At 40.1% G+C, this 15,017-nt stretch overlaps 3 non-coding genes and 3 pseudogenes across 3 annotated transcripts; all 6 read right to left on the reverse strand.

Moving 5' to 3' along the window:
- Positions 1-120: 120 nt before the first annotated feature.
- LOC141228508 (U2 spliceosomal RNA) lies at positions 121-212 on the reverse strand (annotated as a pseudogene).
- A 1,112-nt stretch (positions 213-1,324) lies between these two features.
- LOC141228952 (U2 spliceosomal RNA) lies at positions 1,325-1,515 on the reverse strand. The gene has a single exon (XR_012295746.1). It is a non-coding gene; the product is annotated as a U2 spliceosomal RNA (small nuclear RNA).
- A 1,115-nt stretch (positions 1,516-2,630) lies between these two features.
- On the reverse strand, positions 2,631-2,821 carry LOC141228953 (U2 spliceosomal RNA). The gene has a single exon (XR_012295747.1). It is a non-coding gene; the product is annotated as a U2 spliceosomal RNA (small nuclear RNA).
- A 1,112-nt stretch (positions 2,822-3,933) lies between these two features.
- LOC141228955 (U2 spliceosomal RNA) lies at positions 3,934-4,124 on the reverse strand. The gene has a single exon (XR_012295748.1). It is a non-coding gene; the product is annotated as a U2 spliceosomal RNA (small nuclear RNA).
- Positions 4,125-5,239: 1,115 nt separating this feature from the next.
- Positions 5,240-5,455, reverse strand: LOC141228388 (U2 spliceosomal RNA; annotated as a pseudogene).
- Positions 5,456-11,836: 6,381 nt separating this feature from the next.
- LOC141228366 (U2 spliceosomal RNA) lies at positions 11,837-12,012 on the reverse strand (annotated as a pseudogene).
- Between the last annotated feature and the right edge of the window lie 3,005 nt (positions 12,013-15,017).

The following is a 15,017-nucleotide window of genomic DNA, read 5'->3' on the forward strand; positions in this document are numbered from 1 at the left end:
CACACTTCGGGCTTTCGATCTTCCCCGGCCCAATGGCGTCGATCCTGGGGGGCCATGCTTTCCACCAGATGACTATATTAGCCACCTGGCGTACTAACAAGCGCCTAAACCCCAGTGTGCATAATGTATCAATCTACTAGGGCGGCCAACATCCAAAACCACCTTTTCGAAAGATACTACACTTGATCTTAGCCAAAAGGCCAAGAAGCGATAACCAGAATTGGTTTCAAACTACGGAGCCACCCAAGGATCCTGAAAAGTCCATTTGTGGAGATGAGCTCCTGGACTCCCGTTAAGAAGACATGTTGTCAACCTCTAGATCCCTTACATGCCTGCACTTTTCGGCTTGCTGATGCTGCAATCCACGCGTTTTAGATCTGCATAACTCCACCTCTTTAAACACAGCACCTTCACCCCCTGCTGTTCCCACCCGCCTCAACACCGTTGGAAGGGAGGAGAACCAATTAAGGCGGGGGGTGGGGTGGAACGAGCAGCTGTCTACCCTTAGCAGGAGGGCTCCTGATTACATACCTCTCCTGCTGCTGCTGCTGGCTGTCCAGCAGCAGACTGAAGGTGGCTGCTGCTGTGCACAGGTATATAAAGGCTCAGAGCCTATTATGACACGCGCAGCCAGCGTTCCATTGCCACATTCCATCTACTGCAGGCAGGATACCTGGCTGGCTGAATGTCGCTGAGAAGCTCACAGAGACCGCCATAAGCAACAGTTTAACAGAATGCCACAGACTAATCAACCAAACTTTTTGGGTTGGGTTCTCTTTTATAGTCTGCAGGCATTAAATGAAAGAAGTCAGTGTTCCAGCAGAATGAGACAACGTTTCAGAAAAGGCATTGTAGCAAACCAAAAAAGAAATTTTAAGCGCAGCAGAGTAACCAGCGCACATACCTGTTAGCTCAGGTGAGTTTAAAAGGCTGCTGTTGATAACAAGGGCATTTGCTAAATAGATGGTGTGTGTGCAACAATATACTGAAAGGTCAATTATATTGTACAGCTTATCTCACCACCTGTAGTTATTTAGGTGAAAGCTCCAAAATGCTTGCCTAATATGTCTGTTTATCCAAAAGGAAGTAAAAAGGGAGAGCTAGAAAGATAGCATTGCATCACATTACATGGCAATGCAATGCACAGTTGCTGAAGTTGAACCAAAATGAGCTTGTAATCTGGCTTCTGCAACTTTGAACATGAAAAATCCAATGAGGAGAAGAAAAGCAAAGCCAAAGAGTCCATCCCAAAATCCGACAAACAAGCAAAATGAACAAAAAACATTGAATTCAATTCTTTCTGATTTTAGAAACTGCATTAAAGAAGGGGTGCACCGGTCCTGGAGATACTGCAATACCAGGTCAATGCGTGGAGTGGACAGAGCAAGCTCTTTTTCCATCTCCCTGTTCTAAAAATCCATTTAATATATGGTCCCCAGATAGGGGACGTATCAGATATTAAACTGATAAGAACAGATACTACACTTGATCTTAGCCAAAAGGCCGAGAAGCGATAACCAGAATTGGTTTCAAACTACGGAGCCACCCAAGGATCCTGAAAAGTCCATTTGTGGAGATGAGCTCCTGGACTCCCGTTAAGAAGACATGTTGTCAACCTCTAGATCCCTTACATGCCTGCACTTTTCGGCTTGCTGCTGCTGCAATCCACGCGTTTTAGATCTGCATAACTCCACCTCTTTAAACACAGCACCTTCACCCCCTGCTGTTCCCACCCACCTCAACACCGTTGGAAGGGAGGAGAACCAATTAAGGCGGGGGGTGGGGTGGAACGAGCAGCTGTCTACCCTTAGCAGGAGGGCTCCTGATTACATACCTCTCCTGCTGCTGCTGCTGCTGGCTGTCCAGCAGTAGACTGAAGGTGGCTGCTGCTGTGCACAGGTATATAAAGGCTCAGAGCCTATTATGACACGCGCAGCCAGCGTTCCATTGCCACATTCCATCTACTGCAGGCAGGATACCTGGCTGGCTGAATGTCGCTGAGAAGCTCACAGAGACCGCCATAAGCAACAGTTTAACAGAATGCCACAGACTAATCAGCCAAACTTTTTGGGTTGGGTTCTCTTTTATAGTCTGCAGGCATTAAATGAAAGAAGTCAGTGTTCCAGCAGAAGGAGACAACGTTTCAGAAAAGGCATTGTAGCAAACCAAAAAAGAAATTTTAAGCGCAGCAGAGTAACCAGCGCACATACCTGTTAGCTCAGGTGAGTTTAAAAGGCTGCTGTTGATAACAAGGGCATTTGCTAAATAGATGGTGTGTGTGCAACAATATACTGAAAGGTCAATTATATTGTGCAGCTTATCTCACCACCTGTAGTTATTTAGGTGAAAGCTCCAAAATGCTTGCCTAATATGTCTGTTTATCCAAAAGGAAGTAAAAAGGGAGAGCTAGAAAGATAGCATTGCATCACATTACATGGCAATGCAATGCACAGTTGCTGAAGTTGAACCAAAATGAGCTTGTAATCTGGCTTCTGCAACTTTGAACATGAAAAATCCAATGAGGAGAAGAAAAGCAAAGCCAAAGAGTCCATCCCAAAATCCGACAAACAAGCAAAATGAACAAAAAACATTGAATTCAATTCTTTCTGATTTTAGAAACTGCATTAAAGAAGGGGTGCACCGGTCCTGGAGATACTGCAATACCAGGTCAATGCGTGGAGTGGACAGAGCAAGCTCTTTTTCCATCTCCCTGTTCTAAAAATCCATTTAATATATGGTCCCCAGATAGGGGACGTATCAGATATTAAACTGATAAGAACAGATACTACACTTGATCTTAGCCAAAAGGCCGAGAAGCGATAACCAGAATTGGTTTCAAACTACGGAGCCACCCAAGGATCCTGAAAAGTCCATTTGTGGAGATGAGCTCCTGGACTCCCGTTAAGAAGACATGTTGTCAACCTCTAGATCCCTTACATGCCTGCACTTTTCGGCTTGCTGCTGCTGCAATCCACGCGTTTTAGATCTGCATAACTCCACCTCTTTAAACACAGCACCTTCACCCCCTGCTGTTCCCACCCACCTCAACACCGTTGGAAGGGAGGAGAACCAATTAAGGCGGGGGGTGGGGTGGAACGAGCAGCTGTCTACCCTTAGCAGGAGGGCTCCTGATTACATACCTCTCCTGCTGCTGCTGCTGGCTGTCCAGCAGCAGACTGAAGGTGGCTGCTGCTGTGCACAGGTATATAAAGGCTCAGAGCCTATTATGACACGCGCAGCCAGCGTTCCATTGCCACATTCCATCTACTGCAGGCAGGATACCTGGCTGGCTGAATGTCGCTGAGAAGCTCACAGAGACCGCCATAAGCAACAGTTTAACAGAATGCCACAGACTAATCAGCCAAACTTTTTGGGTTGGGTTCTCTTTTATAGTCTGCAGGCATTAAATGAAAGAAGTCAGTGTTCCAGCAGAAGGAGACAACGTTTCAGAAAAGGCATTGTAGCAAACCAAAAAAGAAATTTTAAGCGCAGCAGAGTAACCAGCGCACATACCTGTTAGCTCAGGTGAGTTTAAAAGGCTGCTGTTGATAACAAGGGCATTTGCTAAATAGATGGTGTGTGTGCAACAATATACTGAAAGGTCAATTATATTGTGCAGCTTATCTCACCACCTGTAGTTATTTAGGTGAAAGCTCCAAAATGCTTGCCTAATATGTCTGTTTATCCAAAAGGAAGTAAAAAGGGAGAGCTAGAAAGATAGCATTGCATCACATTACATGGCAATGCAATGCACAGTTGCTGAAGTTGAACCAAAATGAGCTTGTAATCTGGCTTCTGCAACTTTGAACATGAAAAATCCAATGAGGAGAAGAAAAGCAAAGCCAAAGAGTCCATCCCAAAATCCGACAAACAAGCAAAATGAACAAAAAACATTGAATTCAATTCTTTCTGATTTTAGAAACTGCATTAAAGAAGGGGTGCACCGGTCCTGGAGATACTGCAATACCAGGTCAATGCGTGGAGTGGACAGAGCAAGCTCTTTTTCCATCTCCCTGTTCTAAAAATCCATTTAATATATGGTCCCCAGATAGGGGACGTATCAGATATTAAACTGATAAGAACAGATACTACACTTGATCTTAGCCAAAAGGCCGAGAAGCGATAACCAGAATTGGTTTCAAACTACGGAGCCACCCAAGGATCCTGAAAAGTCCATTTGTGGAGATGAGCTCCTGGACTCCCGTTAAGAAGACATGTTGTCAACCTCTAGATCCCTTACATGCCTGCACTTTTCGGCTTGCTGCTGCTGCAATCCACGCGTTTTAGATCTGCATAACTCCACCTCTTTAAACACAGCACCTTCACCCCCTGCTGTTCCCACCCGCCTCAACACCGTTGGAAGGGAGGAGAACCAATTAAGGCGGGGGGTGGGGTGGAACGAGCAGCTGTCTACCCTTAGCAGGAGGGCTCCTGATTACATACCTCTCCTGCTGCTGCTGCTGCTGGCTGTCCAGCAGTAGACTGAAGGTGGCTGCTGCTGTGCACAGGTATATAAAGGCTCAGAGCCTATTATGACACGCGCAGCCAGCGTTCCATTGCCACATTCCATCTACTGCAGGCAGGATACCTGGCTGGCTGAATGTCGCTGAGAAGCTCACAGAGACCGCCATAAGCAACAGTTTAACAGAATGCCACAGACTAATCAGCCAAACTTTTTGGGTTGGGTTCTCTTTTATAGTCTGCAGGCATTAAATGAAAGAAGTCAGTGTTCCAGCAGAAGGAGACAACGTTTCAGAAAAGGCATTGTAGCAAACCAAAAAAGAAATTTTAAGCGCAGCAGAGTAACCAGCGCACATACCTGTTAGCTCAGGTGAGTTTAAAAGGCTGCTGTTGATAACAAGGGCATTTGCTAAATAGATGGTGTGTGTGCAACAATATACTGAAAGGTCAATTATATTGTGCAGCTTATCTCACCACCTGTAGTTATTTAGGTGAAAGCTCCAAAATGCTTGCCTAATATGTCTGTTTATCCAAAAGGAAGTAAAAAGGGAGAGCTAGAAAGATAGCATTGCATCACATTACATGGCAATGCAATGCACAGTTGCTGAAGTTGAACCAAAATGAGCTTGTAATCTGGCTTCTGCAACTTTGAACATGAAAAATCCAATGAGGAGAAGAAAAGCAAAGCCAAAGAGTCCATCCCAAAATCCGACAAACAAGCAAAATGAACAAAAAACATTGAATTCAATTCTTTCTGATTTTAGAAACTGCATTAAAGAAGGGGTGCACCGGTCCTGGAGATACTGCAATACCAGGTCAATGCGTGGAGTGGACAGAGCAAGCTCTTTTTCCATCTCCCTGTTCTAAAAATCCATTTAATATATGGTCCCCAGATAGGGGACGTATCAGATATTAAACTGATAAGAACAGATTTTTTTTTTTTTTTTTTTTTTTACACTCAGATTACAAAGTCTTGGAATCAACAAAAAGATAAGAAGACTCAAATCCATCATCGTGCATTCTACCAATTTTAATACTTCTCCAAATCTTTTATTTTCTTTTTCTTTTATATATATATATTTATTTATTTTTTCCCTCTTTTTTTTTTTTTTAAAAAATTATATAGTTTTGGCTATTTTTTTTTGTTTGTTTTTGTTCTTTTTTTGTTTTTCCACAGGTTTTCAAAAAATCAAATCTTACAAGGTAAGTTCATTCCATTTACATTGTTTCCATTTCTCATTTGCTTTCACCTTGCCAAGCGTCATTTTGTCCCTCCAGAAATACATGTACAAATAAGTTAGACATAATTTAATACACTGGTCGACTGTTACTTCCTTATGTTTAAACACTAAAATGTTCCTTGCTTTCCACAATGCCGCCTTCACACATGCAATAATAATCCATACAATTTTAAAATCCTCCTCTCTTATCCCCATCCCATAAAATACTCTGTTAAAATCCAAAAAATTAACAGTACTCACAGCTCTCACTATATTGCACACTTTCCTCCATATTGTCTGTGCAAAATTACAATTCCAGAAGATGTGCATGGGTGTTTCACTATTCCCACACCTGGATCTTGGGCACACTTCAGATCTTACCAACCCACGCCTGTGTTGGAACTCACGGGTTGGCAGGCAGTCTTTTACTATACACCAGAGTAAATCCCTGTGTTCATTAGATAACACACTATAATTTACATTCATCCAGATTCTTTCCACAATTTTGAATGAAAAATGTTCCACAGGACTGATACCTATTCTCTCTTCCAGGATTTTTAGGATTTTTTTATGGCATTTAAGAACATTTATTTCGACCATCTTAAGTTTAAAATCTCTTAAAATTTTTCCTAAAACAATATAATTTCCTGGAGGTAAAAACCTATAAGGCCTATTTAGAGACATCTCCAACCATTTATAATTTCTAATATAGAAACCTAAATTATATATAGAAAACAACTTTAGCTTAGAGCCTGGTCCTAATAAAGTGCATACACAGTTCGCTACATACTTTGCATATAAAAAGGACCTAATATCCGGAAAACCTTTCCCACCTTTTTTCTTTGATTTATATATCTCCTCTCTCTTTACTCTTTCCATCTTGGATCTCCATAAAAAATTAAAACATACCTTAATAACTCTCTTCATGATATTATATTGGGGGATAAAAACTGTTGAGACATATAAAAACATTGGGAGTAAAACCTGTCTAATAATTAAAATTTTTCCTTCCAGGGTAAGATCTCTCAACTGCCAGAAAGTAATCTTTTTCTTAACTCTTTCCAGCAGAGACTCCCAATTTCTTACATTACCACCTGACTCTGAGAAATAAATACCTAAAATTTTTACTTCATTCATTCTTGTTAATTTACACTCAGAATCTACAATAAAATCACCAACAGTTAAAATACCAGATTTTTCCATGTTAATTTTAAAACCCGATGCGCCCCCAAACCAATCCACTGTTCTTATGGCTCTGTTCATGCTTCTAGTGTCTTTAACTAAAACCGTCACATCATCCATATATGCCACCACTTTAACTTGTTCATTGCAACTCCCGGGAATAAAAAAAACATTGATTACCTTATCTCTCCTAAAAGCTGCTAAAAGTGGTTCAATTGCACAAATAAAAAGAATAGGGGATAAGGGACACCCCTGTTTAACGCCACAGTTTATTTTTACATTATCAGATAAAAAACCATTAATAGATATTTTGCTAAAACATGATTTGTAAAGAGATTTAATACGTTTGCTAAAAACATCCGGGCATCCCATTTTCTCTAAAACTGCAAATAAAAAATCATGGGCAACTCTATCGTACGCTTTTTCAAAATCCAAAGTAATTAGAGCAAGCTTTTGTTTTCTGTCTAAAACATCCCATAAAACATCCCTGATTAAAATCAATGAATCGCTGATTCTCCGATTTGGCACTGCACATGTCTGATCCACTTCTATTACTGAGCCGATTACCTTTTTTAATCTATTTGCTAGTAACTTTGCATATACCTTACAGTCCGTATTTAAAAGGGTTATTGGTCTCCAATTTTTAATCAGTTCTTTATTTCCTTTCTTAAATAATAAAACAATAAGACCCTCCCACCACGACTCTGGGACACTAAAAGATGCTTCTGCTTCTAAAATTACTTCATAAAAATCCTCACCCATGATCTCCCATAAACACTTGTAAAATTCAACAGGTAGTCCATCTGCTCCCGGCGTTTTGTTATTTTGTAGCGTATTAATTGTATTAAAAACTTCCTCTTTAGTAAAATTCCCTATTAAAAAAGATTTATCTTCCGCATTAAAATTTTTTTCCAGTCCTTCTAAAAAATGTTTTTTTAGAGACACATCCGTGTTTTTAACAGAAAATAAATCATCATAAAATTCTTTTGCTTTCATCTTCTTCCCCTCCAAACTTGTTTCTCCTTCCAAAACCTTCATATAATCCTTCTTGTCACATATTTTTTTAAAAAATAATTTTGTGCATTTTTCATCCTCGTCTAAAACTTTTACTCGGGAATTAAAAATAATTTCTTTACCTTTTTCTTTCAGGCAGTTTTGGATCTTTTCTTTTGTTGTTCGGATCGCCTCCTGCAGATCACATCCGTTATTTTCGAGGTGAAAAAAACATTGCAGTTTAGCATTAAGATCATTATAAAAAATACGTTTTGCAGCAGCTTTCTTCTTTCCTTCTTTAATAAAAAATATTTTTACCTCCTTCTTGACAAAATCCCACCAATTAAAAATAGATTTAAAAAACGTTTTTTTTAGCTTCAGTTTTTCATACAGCTTTTTAAAACCTTCCATAACCACCTCGTCTTGTAGTAGGGATACATTAAATTTCCAGTGTGACGGTCTTTTATCCACATCTGATTCTATTTTAAAACTACATTCTATTATTTTATGATCTGAAAAAGGTGTTGAATGCGTTTTAAAACCTGAGCATGTTAGGGCTTGAGATATAAAAATATAATCTATTCTGGATGAAACACCTCTCCCCACCCAAGCGACTTCATGCTCCTTTTTTTGTCCATCTAATGCCCATGTATCTTTAAGATTAAAAGCTGCTAAAATATTTCTAAGACATGAAGCTGACCCATCTTTTACATTTTTTAAATGACAATTAAAATCCCCACCTAAAACTAATGGATCTACTCCAGGTAAAAACAGCTGCAACAGTTCAAACAAATGTAATCTCAAGGCTTTTTCTGCATTTGCATACACATTAAAACACCTCACTTTCTTCCCATTTTTCTGCACATCAATTCTTAAAATCCTCCCAGGGTATATCTCTTCATAATTTACAATCTCCCAATCTTTAGAGCATAAAAACCCCACACCATCAATTTTTGACTCGTTCCCACCAGAAAAGCATAAGTTACCCTTCCATATACCCTGTAAATATTCATAGCTTATTTTTTTTGTCAAATTACATTCTTGTAGAAAGATAAAATCAATATTTTCATTATTTAAAAAATCATATAAAGCAGTTCTCTTATATAGGTCGTTAAACCCCTGAACATTCAGGGACATTGAGCGGATCATCTTCTAACATTTAGTGCAGGGCTCTTCCCTCCGCCCTCATTCTCTACTGCCGGAGAAGATGGGTCTACCTCCAGATCTGATACATCCGAAGATGACACACTCCCCAGCAGACTTGTTGCTTCTAATGCCTTTACTTTCCCACCACATGGTATTCCTTCATTATCACTTCTATCCACACTTCTTTTTAGAGATTTTTCTGTGCAGTCCATTTGTACCTGCGCGCAAGGTAAGCTCTGCGACAGGGAATTAGTAGGAGTGGACTCCACTACTTCTGGAATATCACTTTCCCCTCCACAACTACTCCCTTTACTTAGTGGAGAAATTTCTTGCAACATTTGACTCTTCTCTTCTCTCTTCTGATCTTCTTTCTTCTGTTCTTCTATCTTCTTCTTTTCATTCTTATCTTCTTTCTTCTTATCTTCTTTCTTCTGCTCTTCTCTCTTTTTCCTTTCCATCTGTTTCTTTATCTCCATGGCCCTTTTTTCTATGTCCTCTATCCTCTTCTGTTTTTCCTCTTCCTTCTTTCTCTTCCTTTCTTCCAACTTCCTTTCCTCTTCTTCTTGTGATTTTTTAACCCGTTCCTCCTTCTTCTTCTCCTTCATTGCCCGTCCCTCCTCTTCCTCTTTTCTCTTTCTTTCTGTCTCCTCCTTCTCACTCCTTTCTTTCTCCTCTTCCCCTTTTTCCTCTTCAGCAGCAATGCCTGCTTCCACATCGTCTTTAGCTTCTTGTTGCTGTTCTTCAGGCGATGTGTCCATCTCCTCTACATCCTTTTTCTTATTTTTAGGGCACTCATCCATCTGGTGAGGAGTACCCATGCAACTAAAACACTTGTTACATTCTGCATCCAGATGTCCATATTTTTTACACACACGGCAGTAGTGTGGCATCCCTGGGAAGAATAAATAACCGCGGCTATGGTTGATATAAACCTGCGGCGGAGGTCTGGACACGCCCCCCTCCTCATTCGGGTTCTTCCTAAATGATACCACATACACACGTTTCCCGTTCCACACTCCAAACTGTGTTTCCCCGCGTCTCTTAGGGATGATTTTGTCACAATACATTGATAGTTAACTTTCAACCTCAGAGTCTGTAATAAATGGACTAAACAAATGAATCGTCAGTACTTTCATTGAAAACTGAAAAGAGGGGATTACTTTCACCCCCTCCAGCTCTACCTTCTCTTTATTTACTTCATAAAGAGCGTAGGCACTTTCACACTGCGAGGCTTTATTAAGCGTAACATCATAAAGTCCTCGAGAAAAAAAAGATTGAAAGCAAAAAAGATGCTCCTTGTCGATCTTCAAGAGCTTACAAATAACATTGAAAATAAATTGAGAATCTTTCACCTGCCGGTGGTCAGGAGCAACCACGAACCTGATGGTGTCCTTCAGCGGATGCTCCTCCGAGAAATAATCATTCGGGTTGCTTGCTTGATTCTCCTTCCTTCCTCCAGGGTTTCTCCTTGTCTCCATGATTTTCCTCTTCTTTTCCAGATACCAAGGAAAATATCACACACGGATCGCAGCCTCCACGAAGTTCGTCCTCCCTCCAACACACCGTCCTCCGTAAAGAAAAGGCACTGCAGCTTTAGCACCGATTCCCAAAAGCAGCACTGGATATCTCCAAAGGCCAAGAATCGGTTCTGCCACCACAGTAACCTTCAGCCCAATGTCACAACCCACTACAGATCGTGCCAAAAGGCCGAGAAGCGATAACCAGAATTGGTTTCAAACTACGGAGCCACCCAAGGATCCTGAAAAGTCCATTTGTGGAGATGAGCTCCTGGACTCCCGTTAAGAAGACATGTTGTCAACCTCTAGATCCCTTACATGCCTGCACTTTTCGGCTTGCTGCTGCTGCAATCCACGCGTTTTAGATCTGCATAACTCCACCTCTTTAAACACAGCACCTTCACCCCCTGCTGTTCCCACCCGCCTCAACACCGTTGGAAGGGAGGAGAACCAATTAAGGCGGGGGGTGGGGTGGAACGAGCAGCTGTCTACCCTTAGCAGGAGGGCTCCTGATTACATACCTCTCCTGCTGCTGCTGCTGCTGGCTGTCTAGCAGCAGACTGAAGGTGGCTGCTGCTGTGCACAGGTATATAAAGGCTCAGAGCCTATTATGACACGCGCAGCCAGCGTTCCATTGCCACATTCCATCTACTGCAGGCAGGATACCTGGCTGGCTGAATGTCGCTGAGAAGCTCACAGAGACCGCCATAAGCAACAGTTTAACAGAATGCCACAGACTAATCAACCAAACTTTTTGGGTTGGGTTCTCTTTTATAGTCTGCAGGCATTAAATGAAAGAAGTCAGTGTTCCAGCAGAAGGAGACAACGTTTCAGAAAAGGCATTGTAGCAAACCAAAAAAGAAATTTTAAGCGCAGCAGAGTAACCAGCGCACATACCTGTTAGCTCAGGTGAGTTTAAAAGGCTGCTGTTGATAACAAGGGCATTTGCTAAATAGATGGTGTGTGTGCAACAATATACTGAAAGGTCAATTATATTGTGCAGCTTATCTCACCACCTGTAGTTATTTAGGTGAAAGCTCCAAAATGCTTGCCTAATATGTCTGTTTATCCAAAAGGAAGTAAAAAGGGAGAGCTAGAAAGATAGCATTGCATCACATTACATGGCAATGCAATGCACAGTTGCTGAAGTTGAACCAAAATGAGCTTGTAATCTGGCTTCTGCAACTTTGAACATGAAAAATCCAATGAGGAGAAGAAAAGCAAAGCCAAAGAGTCCATCCCAAAATCCGACAAACAAGCAAAATGAACAAAAAACATTGAATTCAATTCTTTCTGATTTTAGAAACTGCATTAAAGAAGGGGTGCACTGGTCCTGGAGATACTGCAATACCAGGTCAATGCGTGGAGTGGACAGAGCAAGCTCTTTTTCCATCTCCCTGTTCTAAAAATCCATTTAATATATGGTCCCCAGATAGGGGACGTATCAGATATTAAACTGATAAGAACAGATTTTGCGTTTATATTTAAAATATCGTAGTCTTTATCTTTTCTTCAGAGCTTTAAAATAACATCTTCCATAGGTGATAGTTCCATATACTCAGGGCTCTTTTCTTTCCAAGCTTCTTCATATCCATTAGGTAGTACATATAAATTTCACTTAATGCCAGTCTTATACAATCCTTGACTTCTATATAGTCTCTTTTAAACAACAATATGTTTCTGGTCTTCCATAGAGCACTTTTAACACAACTCAAAGTGCACCATAAAACTCTCTCTTTTTCTTTCGTCATGTTTGGTAAAATCCCATATAAAACCACTTCATGGCTTAAAAAATTAAGACCAGATAAAAATTTTAAAAGCTCACCACAGTCTTTCCACACTTGCTGTGCAAAATCACAATTCCAAATAAGGTGCATAGTAGTCTCATCATTATTGCACTGATGCCTCGGGCAGGTTTGTATAGTGCTAAGTCTTCTTTTATACTGGAAATCACGAGTCGGTAAACATTCCTGCACAATCATCCAAGCTAAGTCTTTATGTTGATTCATCAGGTAAGGTGCATTTGTTAAATTCCATATTTTAGTGACTCTGCTATATGAATAATGGCTTATGGGCGTCAAAGTTTCTTTCTTTTTTAATTGCTGCAGCAGCTTCCTTGCATTCTTCAATGTCTCCATCTCAAAAGAATCTAGGCCATATAATCTGATAACTTTCTCCAGGATGGCATATTGTTGTGGAGGTGATAACAACACTGGGCTTGTTAAAGAAATGGATATCCACTTTCGCCTCCTAAAAATGTGGCCAGCTGCATATCTTAAAAAATGTGCCCAAGGGCTTGAAGCAAACATATATTTAAAACAGAGGCTAAAAAACTTGGAGTATAAAAACAGTTTGACGTTGGGAACATCCTTACCACCAAGGTGGTGCATCTTGTACATTGTTTCTCTCTTCAACTTTTCGAACTTAGAGTTCCACACAAATTCAAACAGCATTCTCTGTAATCTTCTCGCTGTAAGGTCACTTGGGGGATAAACATAACTGAGATATAACATGACAGGAAGCAGAAGGGCCTTAATAATTAAAACTTTACCTTCGATTGTTAATTTTCTTAATTTCCAAAAGTCAATCTTCTTTTGTATTTTGTCCCTTACTCCATCCCAGCTCTTCATTCCATCATTCTGTCGATCAAAAATCACGCCCAGAATTTTAATCTTCTCTGACTGCATCGGGAGATCAGGGATGGACACATCCGCCCAATTGCCACGGACAAAACAATCACATTTCTCAATGTTTAACTTAAAACCTGAGGCTTCACAAAAAAAATTGGTCGTTCTTATAGCTCTCCTGAGAGCGGCAGGTGATGAACAAAAAATAGTAATATCATCCATGTAGCCCATTACCTTCACATCTCTTCCATGTCCTCCAGGGATAGGGACACCTTTAATCACTTTATCCTCTCGTAGCATAGATAAAAGAGGCTCTATTGCACATATAAATAGCACTGGGGACAAAGGGCAGCCTTGCTTCACACCTGAATGCAAAAACACTTCATTAGACAAAAATCCATTGATTAAAATTTTACTAAAAGAGTTCTTATATAAAAGTGCCACTTGCTTGATAAAAATTTCAGGGAAGCCCATTTTTTTTAAAACCAACCATAAAAAACAATGAGAGACACGATCAAAAGCCTTTTGAAAATCCAACGATAAAATTGCTAAGTCTTGCTTCCTGGATTGCTGGTACCATATGACATCGCGGATGGTATTGAGATGCTCCGCAACTCCTCTTCCTGGCACCCCACATACCTGGTCTTCATAAATAACTTTGGATAAAACTTTTTTAAAACGGTTCACTAAAATTTTGGACATCAACTTGTAATCAACATTCAACAGTGTGATTGGTCTCCAGTTTGCCAGATGGGATTTTGCTCCTTTTTTAAAAATCAGGGAGACCAGACCACTTCTCCAAGATATAGGCAGGATATCACACTTAAAAGCTTCTTTGATTACTAAAAACAAGTCGGGTTTTAAAAAATTCCAAAATTCACGATAAAATTCAACAGGCAAACCGTCAGAACCAGGGGTTTTCCCATAGGAAAAACTTTTGATAGCAGCATCTACTTCCGACAAGGTGACTTCAGTGCATAACAATTCTTGGTCTTCGCGGCTCAGACTATTTTTTAATGAATTAAGGGCATCTTCAGTAAAAGACTGGTCTATAGTTTTCTCATTAAAAAGCTGCTGATAAAACTGGTGAGCTTGGTTGAGCATACCTTCAGTTGTAGTTTCACCCTCTAATTCTGTTATCATTTCCTTAGCAGCAACTACTTTTTTAAAAAAAAATCTTGAGCACTTTTCATTTTTCTCCATCACTTCAATTTTTGAGTTATAAATTATTTCCTTACCCTTCGACTCTATACTCTTTTTAATTTCTTTTTTTGTTGCTTCAATTAAATCGTCCATTTCAAGTCCCACATCTCTTAGTTGATAACAGGTCTGCAATTTAGTAATAAGCCTTTTATGCCAAGCGGACTTTTCTCTTGCATTGGCTATGCTGACCTTGATAAAAAAACTTTTTATCTTCATCTTGCTGTATTCCCACCATTCTAGCAGAGTTAAAAATTTTTGTTGTTTTGTTCTTAAATAATTAAAAAACGCTTTAAAATCTGTTCTTACCTTAGGATCTTGTAACAATGTTGTATTTAGCCTCCAAACTCCTCTTGCCTTGACAAGCCCAGGTAATTCTAACTCTGATAGCAACATCTTATGATCTGAAAAAATGTTTGGGATTAAGACAACAGATTTGACATTCACATATTGGGACATGAAAATAAAATCAATACGAGATTTAGAAGAAGAGTTCTCCCAAGTATAACCGGGATCATTACTACGGATCTCTTTCCAGGAGTCTCTAAGAAAAAAATCAGTTAACAAATCCTTTAGTTGTTTCTCTGTTTTGTCTTTTTTAGGAACGGCGGAACTCCCGCTTCTCCCTTCACCAGGCAAGACACAATTGAAATCCCCACAGAACATCAGAG

The sequence above is a fragment of the Phyllobates terribilis genome, unplaced genomic scaffold, assembly GCF_046119375.1.
Source record: "Phyllobates terribilis strain yellow unplaced genomic scaffold, ASM4611937v1 Scaffold_437__1_contigs__length_1545540, whole genome shotgun sequence".
Taxonomy (NCBI): domain Eukaryota; kingdom Metazoa; phylum Chordata; class Amphibia; order Anura; family Dendrobatidae; genus Phyllobates; species Phyllobates terribilis.